Source organism: Vicia villosa, unplaced genomic scaffold (assembly GCF_029867415.1).
Source record: "Vicia villosa cultivar HV-30 ecotype Madison, WI unplaced genomic scaffold, Vvil1.0 ctg.000283F_1_1, whole genome shotgun sequence".
NCBI classification, from domain to species: domain Eukaryota; kingdom Viridiplantae; phylum Streptophyta; class Magnoliopsida; order Fabales; family Fabaceae; genus Vicia; species Vicia villosa.
Window position 1 is genome coordinate 1,058,322 of NW_026705121.1, and position 13,775 is coordinate 1,072,096.

Sequence of the window (13,775 nt, forward strand, 5' to 3'; positions counted from 1 at the left end):
TGAAGACGCATGATTGCCATGTTATAATGGAACATTTTTTACCAATAGGTATACGTTCTATTCTGCCAGAAAAAGTAAGAAGCGCAATAACTAAACTGTGTTTTTTCTTCAGGTCAATTTGCAGTAAGGTGATCGATCCCGCGATCTTACCAACATTGCAAAAAGAGATAGTTGTTACTTTATGTGATCTTGAAATGTATTTTCCTCCCTCGTTTTTTGACATAATGGTTCATCTAGTCGTTCATCTTGTGAAAGAGACACAATTGTGCGGACCAGCTTAAATGAGATGGATGTACCCTGCTGAACGTTATATGAAAATATTAAAAGGGTACGTGAAAAACAGAAGTCGGCCGGAGGGTTGTATTGCCGAACGATACATTGTTGAAGAAGAGGTTGAGTTTTGTACTGATTTTCTGTCAAATGTTCAATCAATTGGACTCCCCAAATCTCATATTGTTGAAAAAAAAAGAAGGAAAAAGGCTAATTGGAAATAAAGTTGTGACAGTATCAATGGTCGAGCGGGATCAAGCGCACTTGTATGTTCTGCACAATGAGATTGAGGTTGAGCCGTATGTTGAAATGCACAAGGTTGTTCTCCGAGATTTAAATCCGAATAGAAATGAGAATTGGATAGTACGAGAGCACAATCGAAGTTTCATACTGTGGTTTAGGGAACATATTTATTCAAAGTATCGTTCAGATCCTGCTTCAGTAACAGAAAGGTTGAGATGTTTAGCCTATGGTCCAAGTATAATTGTGTTTTCTTATAGCGCATACGCAATTAATGGATACACATTTTATACCAAAGAACATGATGTTAAAAGTACTATGCAAAATAGTGGTGTTACCTTGGTAGCTAAAGCAATGCACGTATCAAGTGCGAATGACTTAAATCCAAAATTTGCAAATTTGTCATATTTTGGGGTTATCGAGCGCATTTTGGTGTTTGATTACGCGAAGTTTCAGATTCCTGTATTTGGTTGCAAGTGGGTTGAAAATAATAATGGCATACGAATGGATAAGTCAGGATTTTTGCAAGTGGATCTCAATAGGGTGGGGTACAAAGATGAGCCTTTCATTCTAGCCTCTCAAGCTAAACAAGTGTTCTATGTCAATGATCCGACAAGTACGAAATGGTCTATAGTACTTTTATCAAACAAAATAGTTGATGAAAACATTGGAGATCAATGTGATATTGGTGTTGGCATTGAATCTTGTACAAGAAACGATCAAAATGAGAATGAATCTTGTACTAGAAATAATCATAATGAGGGTATTTGGATCAATCCAACCGTGCGTGTTGTTAAGAGACGCGTAGAACACAATCCTACCAAGAAAGGAAAGAGACGTTAGTGAAAAAGGTAATAGTATACATATTCCGACTAATGTGCTTTATTCAATTTGTACTGATTGTTATATATTCAATTTGTATTCCAATTGTTACAATACTTATTCAATTTTGGTGCATATTTTCGTTTTGTACATAACTTTTGAACCATGTATCCGTTTGTCGACTTCTTTACATGTAATTATACTATTTTGACAATTCCGGAGCTGCTCATTCACTTATCTTTACATTTCGGGACTGTTTTTTATCGGTTTTGCTTCTGCCCATGATCAAAAGTCGGGCTTAGGGTCTGAATTTCGGAAAACCGACTTCATTTTTGAGTCCGTGAGGACGTTTTACCATAGCCATGTAAATTTCGTTCAATTCCGACAACTTTCTTTTTTTTACGCTTATTCTGATTTCATCGATTTCGATTCCGATTTACTTGTACATGCATGGTTTGACTTCCATTTGACTTGTATAGATTGTTAGCTTATTAATAGTGTACTAATGTGCTTTAGTTTGTTTGATACAGGTTCAATGGCTAGTAATCAAGAAAACCCACAAGAAAACTCACAAGATAGAGATGCTCCGGATACAAATCCTCCACCCGATACATCATCAGAAGAAGTTGCACGAGGCATCACCATTATGAAGGGAATCATTCGACATAGAGACCAAGATTAATATATAATTTGGAATGGAATTCTGATAACCAACCAATTGGTCCTAATTCTGCAAAGTTGACAAGCTATATTGGTACACTTGTTCGTTTGCATATTCCAGTCTCCGTAGCTAAATGGAATCTGAAAAGCAAAGAGTTGGACGAGAAAAAAGACATGATTTGGGACGAGCTTAAGGTATCATATATGGTTGTTGTTATTATCTTGACGATAATTTGATTAAATTACTTATACTAACACACTATTTGCGTATGTTTGTTTGCAGAGGTCTTTTAACATACCAGATGAGCGTAAACGCTTCATTCTTGGTTTGGCCGGAAAAAGATATAGAGGGTGGAAAGCTTATTTAACAAACACCTATCTTAAGGATAAAGAAGGAAACTTTCTTGAAGAGGCCCCGGGACGTCCAAAAAAGTATGAGATCTTCATTGATGATGAAGATTGGGTTGAGTTTGTAAATCAAAGAGATGAAGCTTTTCGGAAAAGGAGTGCCACAAATAGTGCGAGAGCATCAAAAGCCGCGTATCCATACAAAAAAGGGGCGTTTGGGATATGCACGCTTAGAGGATAAAATTGTAAGTAAATAGAAATGCGTTTTAATTAATTGTCTAAATGTGTTTTATTTGACGATTTTATCATTTGTGTCAATGCATAGTTAGAGGATACGAAAAGTGAGGAAACCTCACTTCCAGTACATGTGTTCTGGAAGGAAGCTCGTGTGGGCAAGAATCGAGCTGTCGATCCCGATGTTCAAAGAGTTTATGCTGAATGTGTAAGTATAACACTGTGTCTTTAATTAAATCAAATGTTTTTTAATATATAATTGATTTTTTATCTCCACTAATAATTATTGAAATGTAAATGAATTACAGGAGACCTTGTCGCAATCTGTATCCACCGGTGAGGACCAAGATGATAGGAGCGTACTTAGTAGAGCACTAGATGCTCCTGAGTATCCTGGTCGGGTGAGGGGTAAAGGTCATGGTGTTACTCCAACCTCTTTTTACAAGCATTCTAGGAGAAGAAATCCTACCAATGAAGAAGTGTTGCAAAAATTGCAGGAATTACAAGCACAATTCTCTGAATTGCAACGAGATAAAGAGGCGTATATGAGAGAAAAGTGCAATACTTCATCGGTGAAAGAAACTAGTGATAAAGCTAGTATCAACTGTCAAAGAAAATTTCCCGAGGTAATTATAAATTCTTTTTTCTTACAATTGTTCTATTTCTGTAATGATAATGACTCTATATTTATTATTGGTTTAGGGCATTTCATCTTGCCAACTATACTTATCGTCACCGGATTGTAGCCTAGTTGGCAAGGGAAAAGTGCACAACACTTTGGGAGATTTACTTCACCATAGACCGCTCCCAGATGGACACCTGAAAGTATCAGTGGATGTTGTATTAGATCATGATGCGGTGCTACCGGTACCTGACATAGTCTCAGAGACGACATTGCTGCGAGATGCAATAGGGTCATTTGTTGCATAGCCCTCGGAGCTCATTACCATTAGTGATGAGGTATATTGAAAATGATTATGAATCATTTAGTTTTCGAATGTCAATTCTGCACCGTTTATTAATTATTTTTTACATTTTAATTTTAGACTGCTCCTACAAAACCCGCAATTAAGGGTAAAGGGATTTTACAGGAGGAGGAGTCTGTTGCATCACTAAAAGAGGTACATTTAAAGTGTTAATATATAATCTGAATCTAAAACTGCATGATTTTATATTTTACCTAACTTATATGATTTTTAGGCATCTGCTCGGGGGTCACAACAAGTGACGCAGCCAGTTCGTAGCGTACCACCCAAGGGTCCTCCGAAGCCAGCGGCAAAAAAAGGTGGTGCTTTTGTGCCTCAAAACCGGACGACGCTCGGAACAATTGTTGATATGTCCGATTTGAAGGATGGTGGTTTCCGTGAAATCAATATGGATGAAGGTATCTTTGGTGTTGAATTCATGTCAAATATTGCACTAGATGACTTGGAAGAGATTTTTACGCATGAACAACTAGGCGTCGCTAATATGCACTCATACATCCGGTAATATTCACTCATCCGATATATTATTTAATTAGTCGAACAATTTATTTACACATTTCAATGAAAATAATCTAATGTTTATTATGTTTTTATTTAAGGTTGTTGTATGACAGAGTGTTGCGCGGGACTGCATTGTCAAACAAATTCCGTTTCGTGTCTTCCGCCCATTGCAGCGGAATGACAATTGCTACGGAACCGGAATCAGTTAGACAGCGCTTAGTCGATAGATTCCTGTCCACCGGCAATACAAAAAGTCTGATTCTTTGGGCGTATAATACCCGACCAGTAGGGTTAGCTTCTCATTCTTGGTTCATCTAATCTTTGTTTCTTTTGCGTAGTAAAATTTTCATATAACCTATTGTTTTAATTTATAGAGCACACTGGTTGTTGCTTGCTATCAACCCTATAAGAGAAGTGGTATATTTTCTGAATTCGGTAGATGGTGAGTGGACCAATTATCCGGCTATGAAGACAATGATTGATACGTAAGTGGGATCGTTCTAAATATTCGTGTATATTTATATATTTAATTATTTGTGAGATTGATCTAAATATATGCTTTTATATTTTTGTTAGATTAATACAAGTGTTCCGAAGTTAACGAGACGCACAGGTATCCCGGACTAAATCAAACAACATTACTTGGATCAAAGTGCAGGTACATTATTTTTCACAATTTTGCTTATAATATTTATGCTACTTGATAAAACAAGACAACTATAAAATCTTATTTGTTTTTCTATGTAGTGTCCGATACAGCGAAACAGTTCAGATTGCGGATACTATGTTTTGAGGTTTATGAAAGAAATCATTCAAGCGAATCAATTATAGATTCCAATCACGGTATGAATTTATAACTTAAGATAATATCTTATAATTTATTACATTTAACTAAATCATTCATATTATGTTTTTGTTCTGTAGTACTTTGACGAATTCCATGATGCTTCTTACACGAGACTTAAGTTAGAAGAAATCAAAGAGGATTTGTGTCAATTTTATATTCGGCAACTATTCATGTAAGGATTTGTGTCGATTTGAAGTATAATATTATAGTACTATAGGATGGTTACTAACTTTGTTCATATTGTTGTCAATATTTGAAGTATAATATTATTGATGTTACTGATTTAGTTTGTTTGACATGAGTTAGTTACATGTGAAACTTTTTGTATTCATACTTTACATGATTTAGTTTGTTTGACAGGAACTATAATGATGTATATATATATAATTTTGGATATTATAATGGTATTATATTAGTATATATATTGTCCTACCTATGGTTGAAAATATATCGTCGAAAATATATTACAGGTTGAAAATATATTACAGGTCGAAAATATTACAGATCGAACTGGGAGGCAGAAATTACAGGTTGCACTTTAAAATACCTCATTTAGCAACGACAGCGCTTTTAAAAAACGCTCTTAAAGGGCCACCTACTAAAGCGCTTTGTTACTAAAAGCGCTGCCTAAGATTAAAAAAAAGCATAAAAAATATTAAAAAAAACGCAACCTACGAAAGCGCTTTTGGAAAAGCGCTCTTATAGGGGGGCTACCAGAGCGCTTTTTCCAGAAAAAGCGCTCTTATAGGGGGGCTACCAGAGCGCTTTTTCTGGAAAAAGCGCTGAGGGGGGGCTACCAGAGCGCTTTTCTGGAAAAAGCGCTCTTATAGGGGGCTACCAGAGCGCTTTTTCTGGAAAAAGCGCTCTTATAGGGGGGCTACCAGAGCGCTTTCAAAAGCGCTTTCGTTACCTACGGCAGCACAGGCTTTGGCAGCGCTTTAAAGCGCTTTAGTAGCCCAAAAAAAGCGCTTTTAAAGCCCTTCCGCGTTGTAGTGCAAAACTCAACATAGGAATACCTCTAGATAACTCATAAATATTGCATTTAATATGTAAGTTGGAAATGATACAAAAGAAAATAAGAAACAACATTTAGTCTTAAAATTACGTAAACTCATTGATCTAGTAGTATTATAGGTGGAGAATAAAGCTTTTTTGGAAAAATTATGGTTAGTATTTGAGATAATAATTTTATATTTTTAATTAAAATAATAATAAAAATAACAAATTATAATGTCACATCAATGGGTTGGTTCAACGGGTCTGCGGGTTGCAAAACTCAAACCCGATACCCGAACCAAAACTATATGGGTTGTTGCGGGTTGGGTTGGGCATACCCGTAAATTAATGGATTCGAGTAATTTATGAGTTGGTTCGGTTTGGATTCGGGGGTCGACCCACACCCATGAACACCCTTTTATCCAAATTACCACTCCATAAAAAGTTTTAATGACTTTAAGTATGTTGGCAGGCCATTTATAAACGGATATGCAGTGCACCAACATAGTTTGGATTATAGATCTAACAAGTTGCACTCTTCCAGCAATAAATAGGAGGCTAGCTTTCCAAGCAGCAAGCTTGGTCCTAATTTTATCAGCAATGAATCGGAAGTGATTAGCCTTAGATCTTCCAATGAATATAGGAGCTCCAAGGTACAAGAAAGGAGGAAAATCCATAGTGAATCCAAGAAGTCAATCTTTTGAGTTTATTAGGATACATTCCACCTACATAAATAAGACATTTAGAAGCATTACAAGATTGACCAGAACAATTGGCATAGTTAGTGAGCAAGTTAGAAATAGCTTTAATAAATTTCTGGTCCCCTCTACAAAAGATCATAATATCATGAGCATAAAGAGTGTGAGAAGGAACATGACCATTCCTAGAGACCCTAATCAAATTAATTTTATTCTCATGAACAAACATAGAGATCCCTCTACTTAGCACCTCTTCTGCAAGACAAAAGAGAAGGAGAGATAGAGGGTCTCATTGTCTCACACCATTAAAGTAATTAAACAAACCAACTTGCTTGCCATTTAAACCAATATAAAGGTAAGCAAATTTAATAATTATAATAATCCACTTGCGAAACTTACTTTTGAACCCAAAGCATTCAAGAATTTTTACTATGAAAAGCCAGCTATAGGTGTCAAAAGCTTTAGAAATGTCAATTTTAAGGGCCACATTACCACTAAAACTCTTATTATTTAAGAGTTTTATATCCTCAAAAGTAAGACAAATGCTATCTCTAATGTTTATACTAGTAACAAACCCTTTTTGCTCAGAAGAAATCAGGAAGGGCATGATAGTTAATAGCCTATCAGCAATGATTTTAGTGACAATTTTATGCTTAAAATTGGCGTGAGAAATAGGCCTAAAGTGATTTAAACTATCAGCTTCAATATTTTTAGAGATAAGGACAATAGCATTGACATTATAATGAGGAAGAATCCAATCCTGCAAAAATAATTGAGTGACATCATTAATGACATCAACTTTGATAATATCCCAATACTTATAATAAAACAAAGCTCCAAACTCATCAGGTCCAGGGGCAGAGTCACTATTTAGATTCGTGATAGTTAAGCAAATCTTCTCTCCCAAAGGAATTTTGGTGAGCATGAAGTTGGTTTGGTCATCCACCATTTAGGGATGTTAGCTTGTATCATTCCATTGTTTGCAAAATAGTATTTTGATTAAACAAGTTTTTGAAATGATGCTCGATATGATTTTCAAGAATGCTTTTGTCAATAACTACATCATCCTTGATTTTCAATGAGGAAATCAAGTTAGTTTTCCTTCTGATTTTGGCATAAGTATGGAAAATTTTGGTATTTCTATCACCATAAGTATGCCAATTCAATCTAGACTTTTCTTTCCAAAAATCTTCTTCCAAAATAAAGGTCACTTCAAGATCACTTTGAGCTTTCCTTTCTTTAGCCTGCAAGAAATCATTAAAACCCCAGGACTCAATATCATATTGAATGTCAATAAGAGCTTTTCCAGCCTCTAGAACCTTGGTTTTGACATTATCATAGGAAGTTTTATTCCAAATTTTTAAATTAGATTTGAGAATTCTAAGTTTCTTGTAAAAAATGTACATAGCACAACCAATTACTCTAGTCATCCAATACTTCTTGATAATATCAGTACAATCCTCACTTAGGGATCAAATTTTAAGAAATTTAAATTAAGAGATATATTTTGGCCTCATCAAAATCACAAGACAACAATACTTGATACTTGTCACATTTCATTTCTGTAAGAGTATTGAGAACAACAATGGAGCAAGCATCAAGACATTCACATTACAAACCACCCTATCCAATATTTTTTTAATCAACTTCTTATCCTTTCTACCATTATTCCAAGTGTACTTGCTTTCCATAATAAGAAGATAATTATGGTGATGGGAATCATACCAATTGAAGAAATCAGTCATAGGAATTCTAGAAAGAGTGTGGCATCCTCTATACACATCCCTAAAAATAATACCATTAAAATTTCCTATAAAACACCAAGGTGTATTAGGAGTTTGAGAACAAATATTTTGCCAAAGTTGTCTCCTATGCAGGTAACAAATGGAAGCATATATGACAGAAAAACAAATAGTTTTGTCATGAATAATCATGGTGAAAGCAAAATGTTGATTATCACACTTAATAATCATACGATTAAGGTTAGACTTACATAAGCACCAAAGGTTTGGCAAAAGACCAAATCTTTGGTTGAAAGCAAAAGACTTGAGCCCAAGGGGAACTAGGCAGTTTTGAGGGAAGTTAGAAAGCTCATCCAGGGTTCAAAAATGAACACTAGGTCTGGGTTGTTTTTAGTTATTAATATCTTAAGGGTAAGCTTAGAAGAGTTTTTTTTTTCACTCCTCTAATATTCCAAAAGTGGCTCTTCATAATGAATGTTTTAAGTGACTACACTTAGATCTAGTATTGTTGGAGGAATTTGATTTTGTGTTTCTTCTTCTTGAAGTAACAACTTCAAACTCCTTTTCAGGAATGTAGTCTATTTGTTGACATGTGTAGCCTTTATAAACTCACTCTCAGAGCTTTCATTTGTTTCCCTAATTTGAATAGTACCTCCATGATCCACAACAATGGTGTGCTCACCATTGTTGATTTCCCTTGTGTCTATAACTGGTTCTTACTCTACATTATTCTGAATAACAGGTTTCAGAACAATGGTGTTGCCTTCGTCAATGATTGTTTTCTTTCCAACAGGAACATAGATTGACTTAGCTATTTTTGAACTGGCTCTTTGTCTTTTCCTTGAGATTGATCCTTTCTTTTCTAGTTGCTTATGGAGTGACCAATGCAAGAGAAAAATGAGCAATATTTTGGAACCTTTTCATATTCAATGTCAACAAAGAAAGCAAATTCAACACACTCCACTAAAATTTTGTAGCTGGATTTTTTTGTCAAGTTAAGATCAACCAAAATACACTCAAAGTGTCCAAATGGTCGTTCAAAAGAGGATTTGTTTGAAGTAGAGTCAATGCAGATGGGTGAGTCCACGCTATTTACAATAGCAAAGACTATGTAAGGCCTCCAATATTTTTGGGAGAGAACGTGTATCTGTATCTAAAATTGATCAGAAGTTTGTTTAAGGTCCAGGCATTAACCGATCTCACTCTTAGAACATCTTCTAGATAAGAAAAACAAATTCGAAGAAACCATTTTCTAATGATGTAACACCCATATTGCCCAATTGAAGGCTAAAGATCCATGAGTTTGAGTTTCAGGTTTGCAACTGTTAATGGCGTTGACCTTTTAGACCAAACCACTCTTCCATAAAGATGGTGTTTGCAAGCTTCAACCCCTAAGTTGTATTCCTCTTCAGGTATGATAATCTCAAGTCTATCACCTTTAAGGAAAAGGAATGATAATTGACTTAGAGGTATATCATAGACATTGTTAGCGACGGTTAATGAAAGAATTTTAATGCTTGATTAGTATTTCTTCATATTTGTAATAGGAGTGAGATTATAGAATGTTTTTGGAAATATGGTGAACTTCCACAATAAGAGGGGAGAAGAACAATGGAGGGAGAGAAAGAGGCATCCGTGAAAAAAGTTTCCCGGTGGAAAACTAGTTGTTATCGGCAGAGCGGTGGTCGATTAAATTTCTATTTTATATTGTTGTTGATTAGTGCATGTTTAAAGGAAAATTTAATTTTTCTCTTACTATTTTTGCTAGAGTTTAATTTTTATACACTATCAGTGTCAAAAGTTTTACACTATCACTATATCATGACCATTCAATTATATTAATTTTTAAAAAATTAAAATAAAAGTCAAATATTACTAATTCATCAACGATTGTGATTAAGTGACAATGTAAAACTTATTTACATTGTCAGTGCATTTCAATTAAATTCTTCTTGCTAATATAGCATAAATTAACAAAGTCATCTTAGTAATTTACCCCCTGAAATATGAGTGTGTTTTGGTTTACCCCCCACCGTTGCCAAAGGCAGGTTTTGGCAACGGTTTTTTTGAAAAAAACCGTTGCCAAAGGGTAGAGAGGGGGAAAAGCAAAATTCGCTAACATTACAGGGGGTGAATTACTATAAACCCTAAAATTTATTTGTGAGATGAAAAGCAAAAATTTTGAAGTGTTTTGCTATTTGAATTTTGTTCTACTGATACTTTATTGTAACAGATGAGCAGTTTTCATAAATGTAATTTTAGAACTATTTTAGAAATGTATTTTTAGAATAAATTTAGTCTTAAAATTGGGGCGTAATTCAAAACAAAAAATATTTGTGTGTATAAGGTGCGTTCGGAGATGTATTTCTGAAAATTAAAAGACATTTTCAAAATTCCATAAGTTATTTTCCACCTCATAAGATAGTATAAGAAATTTTCAACATTATTTCACATTTTCTGATTCTGAAATTATTTTCAAAGCCCATTTTTTAAAGAGGGTTAAGAATGAAAATTTTATCATGTACCCCATCAATTATCCCTCTACCCCTATAAATTATAACTTTGGACCAAAATACCCCTGTATAAATACTCAGATTATAAAAAAAATTCACTTTTTTCCAATTCATTTTCCTGCACCGCGAAAGCAAAAAATCGGAGAACATAACAACACTTCTACGGAACCATCCAAATCCCAAATCGGAGAACTAGGAGAGGAGAAATCTGGTTGATTATTCATACATAATGAACAACCCGCAAGTGAGTTGCCCGATTTTACTTCACTCAATTATTACCATCCGGATAACGCAACAATAGGTTTTTCAGTTTTAAAATTCTCAAACCGGATGACTTAGCATTGTGTTCTCCAATTTTGTTTTTTTTGTTTCGGATAACCTCAGTCTGTGTTATCCGGTTCTCGTGTTGTTGATTTTTTGTGGTTCATAGAAGAGGTGGCCTGGGTGAAGGGGGTATGCAACAAAGGGAAGGATGACAACATCGACATGCGGTTTAGGAAGGAGAGGGACATCAGAGCGTTTCTCTTGAGGCTGGTCCGCAGCAGTCGGTGTTCCTTGGAAGACCGACCAATACGTCTCTTCTGGTGAGGTACGCCCTCTGGATACTATTATCAGCAAATTCATTTTTTGTGGTACATTTGACTGTTGATTTATCTAGTCCATATATGGACTAGATACATCAATAGTCAAATGTACCACAAAAAGTAAAATTTGCTTAAAATAGTGTTCGGAGGGGGTATTAGGGTCACGTTGCTTGTCATTTATGGTTTGGTGAGGTAAGTTAATATCTATCATATACTATTGAATCATTTTTAATTATAAGTACTTATATTTTAATAATCTCTATCATATACTGGTGAATCATTTTTTGTGAGACAACCGAAGAAAGAATTAAAGGTTGTTGCACATGTCACCAATTGATAGGATAGGTTCCACGTAGTCTTCCACCGGTGATAGAGTTTTGGTTAACTAACTCTAGTCTATCATATTTCCAGAGAACCAGTTTGTCGATGATAGATCAAAATTTAGTATCAGCCTTTGTAGAGAGATGGCATCCTAAAACATCGTCATTTCATATGCCATTTGACGAGATGACCATTACTTTGGATGATGTTTCCTGACTTCTTCATATACCGTGTAAAGGTGAGTTATGTGACCCTGCAGAAGGTTTCACTGATGTCGATGTTATTAGACTAGCTATTGATCTAATGGGTGTTACCTTGGAGGGGCCGCTGAGGAGATATGTGCTTGTAGTGGTCCTTATTTTAGGTTGGATTGGTTGAATGTGATATTTGTGTGTCACCGTGCTGCTAAAATCAAACATACCTATTAGTCGTGGTGTTTCCCAAATGTAATACTTGATTGATCCATTATTCGATAAATCTATGTCTATACGGAGTCAACCATGTGTCTTTCACATAATCAAAAAATTCTTTAAAGTCAACACATGCTTGATCTTGATCAAGCTATTGCAATTGTTGATGGTACTCCAACTCATCACATCACAAGCCCTTATAAGTTCATACCACATTTACTCTATCGACTCTTGCATATCATTCACAACATATTCCTTACACTTTGATTTCACATTTTTGTTGATGTGAAATCGACAAAGCAAATTAATTGTCTTTGGAAATATTGTTTCAATTGCTTTCATCAAAGCAAGATCTCTATCAGTCAAAATCACTCTGTGGTCAAAACCCCTGCTTAGTAAGCAATTGTTTCAACTATATAGGAAAATGCAACAGCAAATGTTAACTCAGTTGCTGCCACACCAACTACTTCAAACAGAGGTTGCTTATACTTATTTGTCTTGTACGTGTTATCCATAATCAACACAATAGGAAACATATTCAACAACTTCACTAATTCTGGATGGGCCTAGAAAATATCTCTCACAACTTCTGACTCATCTTTTTCCTATTTCGGTAAGCATAATCTAAATCCTCTATCAGCTTACACAAATATTGAATTTCCGTTCAATGACCCCTTATGTCTTTATGTAACTTACTCTTATGTTTGTATATTTGCGTGATCCGAGTGACCTTCTTCAGATCTCGCTCTTGCAATGACAACAGAATGTGTCTTGGTGGAATATGACGTTTTGTCAAATCAACAATATGTTGTTGTTCATATGCATTTAATTGGCATATAAACGCGTGACCTTCAAATCTATCAGGTAAACCATGGTTGTGAAGTCCACGTTTTACATCAATCTTCTATCATGAACCATCTTTTGACGGTGTTGACCTAATTTTAAAAGGATAACCACATCTCTTACTAGCACTTTGTGTTTCACTATCTCTTTTATATTTTCCACCTCTATCACAACCAAATATTACTTTGTCACTTCTTCCACTTTTGCCTGTTTTGACATCTAAATGAGTTATTCTAACCGTCACTTTATTCCTGATTCCAACCTCCCTAATCCACCTTGTCGCCTCTTTCGTATAGCAAGTCTTTGTGTCGTTGATAATATTTTAGTGTTATCTACACATGTCTGATTTTTATCGCATATGATCAAAGGAATATCCATACCTGTTAAATAAAAATAAAAAATTAATAAATAAAAAATTTTAAACAAAAAATTGCGCACCCGTTTATACATGATTTTCGGTTATGACTAAAATGAACTGGATAACATAATTACAAGTTATCCTGTTATAAATTGTGAAGCGGATTTCATGAATGCAAGTTATCTGGTTGGTGCAATAAGGGAACCGAAATTAATTTACTAATGTTATCCAATTTAGAAAATTAACATATTAGATTTATGTTGTTTAAGTTATCCAGTTCGCAATGGTGGAGTACGCAGTTGTCAGTTTCGGATGACTCAGATGAATAATAAAAAATAAAAGATTAAAGTAAAATTAACAAAAGATTAAAGTAAAATTAACAAAGGATAAATTTAAAATATT